This window comes from Centruroides vittatus, unplaced genomic scaffold (assembly GCF_030686945.1).
Source record: "Centruroides vittatus isolate TY-2023 unplaced genomic scaffold, ASM3068694v2 contig_221, whole genome shotgun sequence".
Classification (NCBI taxonomy): Eukaryota; Metazoa; Arthropoda; class Arachnida; order Scorpiones; family Buthidae; genus Centruroides; species Centruroides vittatus.
This window is the reverse complement of record NW_027121377.1, coordinates 907,635-915,697: the sequence shown is the minus strand read 5'-3', so window position 1 is coordinate 915,697 and position 8,063 is coordinate 907,635.

The window sequence follows — 8,063 nt, the reverse complement described above, 5'->3', positions numbered from 1 at the left end:
ATTTATAACTTTCTGCATCTGATTTACAAGCTAACACTAATTTATTATCTCATTGAAGGTTATAAATGAATAAATTATAAAGGAAACTTAACAAACTGTTTTACTGTTAAACATTTGGGTACACTATTCAGTAAATCATGCAGTATTACAAAAGTTCTTAATATACATAAATGATAGCCATGATTAACAATATTGTTGCAATTTTGAAAAAATTTCAGACCTATAAATTAGCACAATCGTCTCTCTGGTGTCTATCATTCCTTAATCTCGAGAACACAGTTAGAAAGTTGAAAGACGAGATTAGTATTGGAAACTGTAGGGTAGAAAGCTTCGATTAACTATACTCGAACTTCTGATGCAATCCGAATGTCATATTATTTCAACTCAAACATTTTTTTCTAAAGGGGTAAAATTCATAACCGGTACGACTCTATTATTAAAGGAAAAGTATGGTGTACAGGAACAAGCCACTACTAATTTGAGGTAAAAAGCATATGTTTTAAATTTAATAAATTAAAAATATGATTAAAAACTACAGTCTGGCAATGTGACGATGTCACAATAAATAATTGCTCGTTTATACGTCTCGTGGTTACATAACACTATATTCAGAGTTCAGTTAATGCAAAAAACAATATGCATAAGTAAGTCGTGTTGTGAACATTTTATGAAAATATATTACAACTAGCAAATAAACCGGGCATTGCTCGAGCGAAAAGTAACAAAAGCGAAGAATAAGATTAATAGATTATTAGGTGGGTGTCTCTTTAATCCGAATAAATTCGGTAGATTATCTTACAGCTAAAACAGGCTTAAAACTTTTTATTGGTTTTTCATCAAATGCATTTCGGACCAGTTTTATGAGTTCTAGTCCCTCATCAGTGCTACAGGAAGACAAAGGTTTTTTAATTAACATTGGTGACGCGAGTACGTAAATAATAAGATATACAAAATTTCCCACAGAACATTCTTAACTAAATTACATTTTTTGTACCTTTTTAGTTACACCCACCTAATAAACATAAATACAGCTACTAAACAAATTTAATTAAAAAAGATTAATAGATTATAGCCGATCATACCCGTTTTCACCGGGTGCAAGAAATTAATTCACCTTCTTCCGAGACTAATTAGAGAATTTTTATAAGTCTAAAAATGTTCGATTTCCCACAAAAACTCAAAAAATCGCACCTAAAATAATACAGTAGAAGCCGAGTTCTTCAATCAAGGCTTCAATCCTCTCCCTCTCCCCAGCGGGGGGATTTCGAAAACTTCCTTCTTAGTGTACGTTCTCATGATGTACCCTAACTGTGTACCAAATTTCGACTTTCAACTCGTAACCGTTTGGGCTCTAAGTTTATTATTATTATCAACCAGGTCGATTATATTAAAGATTATTAAATTTATTTTTCAATATCGTAAAAATGAATTATAATAGTGACAATATTAAAAATTAAAAATACAAGTTCTGTTTTAACTGGTTTCTGTTATGAAATAAAATTAACTTAGCGTATTTACATAATATTTGAATAAATCATAAAACGCTTAGTTACAATTATTATTGTTTGCAAAACTATAATATCATGCACAAGTTCAAATATATTTTGTTTACTTCTTATTTAATTCATGAGCCATCGTCTATTCAAACTATTTCAATTTTCAAACAGAATATTGGTACAACCCAATCTATTGCTCTTTACGTTTGCCATTTACGTAAGTATACAATTACTGTATTTACTCTAACAATTGGAAAATTATCTGTTCTATTTCATAACTATTTATAAATAAATATAACATTTGGTTGTATTATAATTAAGAACCTTTATACCACAGAGCAAAAGTTACGTTAAATGCCACTATAATATAGGTGAAAGCATCCTGAGACTACTCCAAACTGTAGTTATTTAGAAAATTAACGCGCAATTCTTATTTCCCTTACGATATTGCTCACCCTTGGTAGAGTGGACAAAACCACTGAATACTGTTAACTGGTTGTAGATTCTCTCCTTGCCAAAAGGGTGACATTTGGCGTTTATGGGTTTTCTCTGACATTTGTACAACGTAAGCAGGTGCCCGTTTTGTTAGCGCTTTTTGTTTACCTACTCCTCAACGATATGTGCTGGAGACAAAAGAGAGCACATATCGTTGAGGAGTTGCATTATTATTATTATTATCAACCCATCTCGATTATATTATAAGATATATAAGAAAGACATTTACTAAATTAATTTCTTTCGAATACACTCCGGCTCTTTCACTAACGTATATAATGTAACGAAAAGTAATATTTATTAATAAAATAAAATAAAAGTTATTAAGTTAATAAAGATTAAATTTATTAAGACTATTAAGTTAAGCTTGTCTATGGACCACCAGTCATAACATTGCAAACTACCGATGGTCCGTGATGATAAGCATAGTGATTCACAACCGCTGATGTAGAACATCGAGCGTAACAATGTGAGCAGGTAACAAAAATATATTTTATATATCTGCATTATTTTAAATATATTACATTGCTCTTTTACTAAATAAGCTCGTACATATAATGCGCTCGAAATTATTCTTTACATAAAATATACGTTATACATAAAAAATCTTAATAAATTATTGTATTAGTTTATTTTAGCGATAAGAAATTTTAATACTTACGAAGCTATTCGTGTTCAAAGTATTTGAAATTAGTTAATACAGGAGAAACAAGAAATTTAACTCCTATGATACTGTATGAATGTAAAGACTTCAGAATCGAACAAGAACTGTGTTGCCTGCGAAGAAACGAACTGAACACAGCACACTCCAATATCTTATTTACACTTATATTCTTAATACAGTTCTGTATTTTCTTGACACGTATCGTCTACCTGAAAGCGAATACGATGTTTCCTGTTATGATTTCCTCTACCTTTACTGTTTCTCCGAGCCTTGAATTTATAAAGCAAACAAGCGAAATAGAAATATATGCAAAATGCAAAATTAATACAAACAGAAAATATACGATGTTACCATAAATAATAATAATTTACAATAGTAGCGCACGCAAGCAACTTGATTACTAAATGCCGATTCTTTAATCAATTGTACGTTTGCGAAGAGTTCAATGTTTAATTAATCAATTATTCTTATAACTATTCATGTCTGTTTACTGTAACTACGGAACTTTTTTAACAATAAATATAAATGAATATTATATATGTGAGCTCTCCGCCCTGTCTGTACTGTCGTTTGGTAACGACGTAACGCACCATTCAGTTTAATGTAAAAGTTTCCATGAGTTCAAAACCAGAAACCGAAATAGTCTAATAAAACTTGATGGTTACTCAGCATGAGGTATGTAGTATTTACATCTAAAAGCCTATCGCCTACTATTCTTTTTTCATGAATTATTTAAAGATAAATCGGCGTAATTTTTTCAAGAAACAAATTCGGGACATTTCGAAAAAATTAATTAATGGAACAGGGTGTTGCAACTCGGTAGAGTCCTGAAAAACAATGACGTGTGACATCCCAATCCGAGTTATCGATTTAAAAAAAAACAAACCTCGCGTGAATTTACTACGATCTTAATGGCGCAGCTTCGTGAAACCAAATAAAATAAGCAACTTTTTCAAACTAACAGGAAAGTTTCCATTAATAATTCCCTTGATTACAATTGACAGGAATGTATTATATGTTTGTTTGAACAATTTGGAAGCTTTATTCTAACTTTCATTGTTTTTCTGGTTTCCATTACCTTGATAAACATTAAATCACGAATTTAGTTCGTTTCATTATCGTTAAAATCGGCCCGTATTGTTACTGTAGTATGTGTACACATCAATTAAAAATGTTAACTAAGATGGAACAATGGATTCTCACGTGTGCCAAGTAACGCTTGTAAAGGTAACGCTAATAATATAGACATATTAAAGATTAAATATCGGTGTACCGAATGTAAACTATAGATATAATAATGGTCAAATATAAATATAGCAAAGACAGTCTAGTGTGCAATTTGTCCAATGCTCACAGGCACCAAAAACTTTAAGCGATGAAGAAATATTTAATAAATAATATTATTAATTAATTATATTAAAATGAATTACATTTTTGTTTGAATTTTAATAATATTTTATACATTTGTCTTTTATAAATTATTTATAATCACGTATATGCTATTGTTCCTTATGATCTGGAGATTTTCTAATTTTCTGCAGATCCAATGATAGTGATTTAAGTCACGATTATTGCAAAAGTGGAAGATTCTCAACAAATTATTAAGTACTTACCTCTACAGAAAAAGGTTTTATAACAGAACTTCAATTCGGCGTTTTCTTAAAAAAGAGAAATCCATTACAGTGTAATGTTTACAGTTAACAAATACAGTGGTATAAGACAACTGCTTTCTGTATAAAAAAACAGAACGTAATTGCTGATTAGTTACTATATAGTTAAATACACATTTTTATTATATTTTATTTCTATGTTGATATATATTATTTTCAAACCATTCAAATTGTTGTTTTAATTTACTCCGATATTATAACAAATTTTTATTTTGAAAAACTATTATTGCAAATATTCACAAATTACCGCAACTTAATTTTATAATCAAAATTAACTCATGTTAAAAAACCTAGTTGCTTAGAAAAAAATAATGTAACAACATTTAATAAGTAAGTGAAATATATTAAACATCACATCACTGTTAAAATAAAATTTATTTATTTTTGGTATACTGGCACAATGAAGTGGCGCTTAATCAACACTGGGCGAGTTTTCCATCTTGATTTAGTTTCGATTGTACCAAAAAATTAATTTAATTAAGATTTGTAATTAGTATGGCCCAAACCACTACTACTAATAACATATTTCGAATTTCTAAATAATATATTTAATATTTTATATAACTATATCGTCGTATATTATTGTTAAATAAAATCATTAACTACTTTTCTTCGTTAGAATTGTATAGGTAGAAATATTCGTGAGAAAATTCGTTTATACCCTCGTTTTATAATAAAAAATCATTTAGTATTCATAGAAAACTACACAGTAAAAGTTATTAAACAGAAATGTTTTGTATATCTGAAATAATACAATAAATAAATAATGTGTAAACCTCTAAAATTTCGGCTTTTACTGCAATGACATCGACTGCTCAGGTCAGGTTTTAAAGGTTAAAACCTTTTAAATTAATAGTTGTCAAATTGAAAGTGTGCAATATTACCTTTCTGGCTGTTATATATAACAGGAAATGTATGGCGATCGGTCATAATATAACCTCCCAAAATTTTTACATTTTTGGATTCAAGGGCTTTGAAACGATGAGATATTTAAAAAAAATTCGGCGGATTTTCTGTCTGTATACATTAATTAATGTGTGTAGAAGGCACGATTTCATTCACGCTGTTTGAAGCTTAACTTCTGTGCTTTTTCTCGAAAATTTATGAAATTTTGGTGGAAAGTTTGCTTATTGAGCATATTGATAAAATTAAATTTTGGAGGTTAAAGATCGAGGGGTTCGGTATAGAAAAAGATTTGCGTGTCTTATTTCAAGTAGTATTCAACTTAATGAAGATTTTACTCGTTATTAGCATTTAGAATTTTATAAAACCCATTCCTACTCTCAAAATTACGCTTTTCGCCATTTCGTAATAATTACAACATTAAAAAGTTTTTAATAAAATATCACAACAGATCGCGATATATACGCAGTTTTAAATATGGCCAGGAAAGATAAGCGAGTCGTTGCTGGATTTTTTATCATGCATGATCGTGAGGAAGTCAAAGAAAAACATCAATCTGCGAAAATCGCGTTATGGACAATAAACCTAATTGCCCATTTAAAATGAACAGCAAATTGTCCAGACATTATGAGAAAAAAAGAGTGTTAACTACAGTAGGGGAGACTATCCGCTGTTTCGATGTGATAATTCAATTTTTGCGGGCCCTTGACACTTGGAGGCCCAGGCTTAAGCCCTATCAGTCCCTATGTGGATCCGCTGCTGCCTACAACCTTGAAAACTTTCTGGAAAGCGTTACAGAAGTATATAAATGTGAGACACGTTCCATTGAAAACTAAGAAAGTGTCATGAAAAGTCGGAGGGGATAAGCTGCGAAACTATGCAAAAATAGAATATTTTAGAATTAATGTTCAGTACATGAAATAATTACTCTCGATCCATATGTTTAACTCCCATCTTACAGAGAGTTATAGTTTATATTAAAAGTAAAATTTCATAAGAAATAATTCTGACGGTTCTTTTTATTCTTCATGTATGTAGTAAGTTGTGGTTAGAGTGTTGGGTTAATGTTACCTATGGTAGCGAAGTCGGCCGTGGGGAAATTCTAGACGGCAACGTGTGAATTTTACACCTCGATGGGGGAATTTCTTTCCCTACATTCAAGATCGCGACGGGGAAATTTTTCTGGATTTTGTTATCAATTAATGAAAATCGTAGAGGGCGCTTTGATCCGAAAATCGCGATAGACCGGCAATTATGCAAATTTTTTTTCCCGATAGTGAAGTAGGCGTGTTGTCGTGCCAAAAGATTACTGTGACGTTTGGATACTTTTGGAATTTTTCTATTATAAGGAAATTAATAATATTATTAATTTTCATTGTGAATTTAAGCGATTCGAAGTTATTTACTGAAAAGTTGGCTAAGCGTTTTCTCTAATTTTTGGAATAGATATTTTGCAAGTTAGTCATGTCAAATTGCGATTTAGAGTCGGACGAATTTTGGAAAGAGTGTACTGGGCGACGTTTTTATCAGTTAATAGAAGCTGAGTCTTCCGAGTTAGGAATAGACGAAAAAATTGATGGCGGATTGAAATTTGCCGTAAAATTAGGCCTCCAACACACCGAGGAAGTTTGCCAGAAATGTGGCCAAACATGCAAATTGAGTTATCGCTGCGACCGGAAATCTTGCGTGATGCGTTGCCGGAAATGCTGGCGGAATAGTTCGGCATTCGAAGGAACGTTCGAGGGGAAATGTGGCAATATTTCATGGGCGAATCTTTTGATATTCATATGGCACTATATTGGTTTAGACTGCACGACGAGTAATTCGGCAATTTCCTCGGGTATTTCTAAAAAAGCAGGCATAGACTGGTCGAACCACATACGTTTCGTTATGTTAGTGTCCTTACACAATCTGACATCGTTTAAAATAGGAGGTGTTGGCAAAACGGTGGAAATAGACGAAACGGTGATATGTAAACGTAAATACGAGAAAGGACGAAAAATGATGGAAAAATACGGAGAAAGAACGAAAAATCACGGAAGAATACCTAGTTGGAAAGAACCGGAGACTGTTCCGGCGGCTCCCGCACCTATTGCCAACAAGAAAAAGGTGGAAAAGAACGAGAACATTGCTAAAACGAAAGGGAAAAAAAGAGCCTCGTCTCGTACCGGAAAATCAAGTTCAGTCGACCGGAAACGTGGAAAAATAGGAACAGCTCAGTAACAAAGTAAGTTATCCTATTTTCTTTATGCGTGTTTTTTAGTATTCTTAATATAGATAGAAAAAAATTCCCGGTCGGCGCGTATAATGTAGGGTAGGGAAAAAATTCCCGGTCGCCGTCTAGAATGTAGGGTAGAAAAAATTTCCCCACGAATTTCTTTGATCCCTCCTTCCATATCTTACGTAATATTTAGGCATAATTTTATAGAAAGATTTTAACAAAAATAAATTTATTTAATGAAAACTTAAAAACCTTAGGTCCAAAATATATAATTAATTATTAGTTAATTAATATGTACTATTATTTATAAAAGACTATGTGAACAAACTTAAAAATATAAAAATTTAATGAATTCGAATGAACAATTTATTTTAAGAACTTTATTTTTTTAATTATAAACAATCTTTTTATTATTATCATCATTAATCAACATCATAATATTCATTTTTATATTAATTTTAATTTTCACAAAAGGGCGCAAAATACTTTGACAGATCGACTAGCACGTGTAAACAGAAACGTCATACAAAATAAGACAAGAGAGAATAGAAACCACATTCCGTTGCCATATTAATTACGTCTTAGCTAGGGCCAAGAAAATAAACTACATGCTG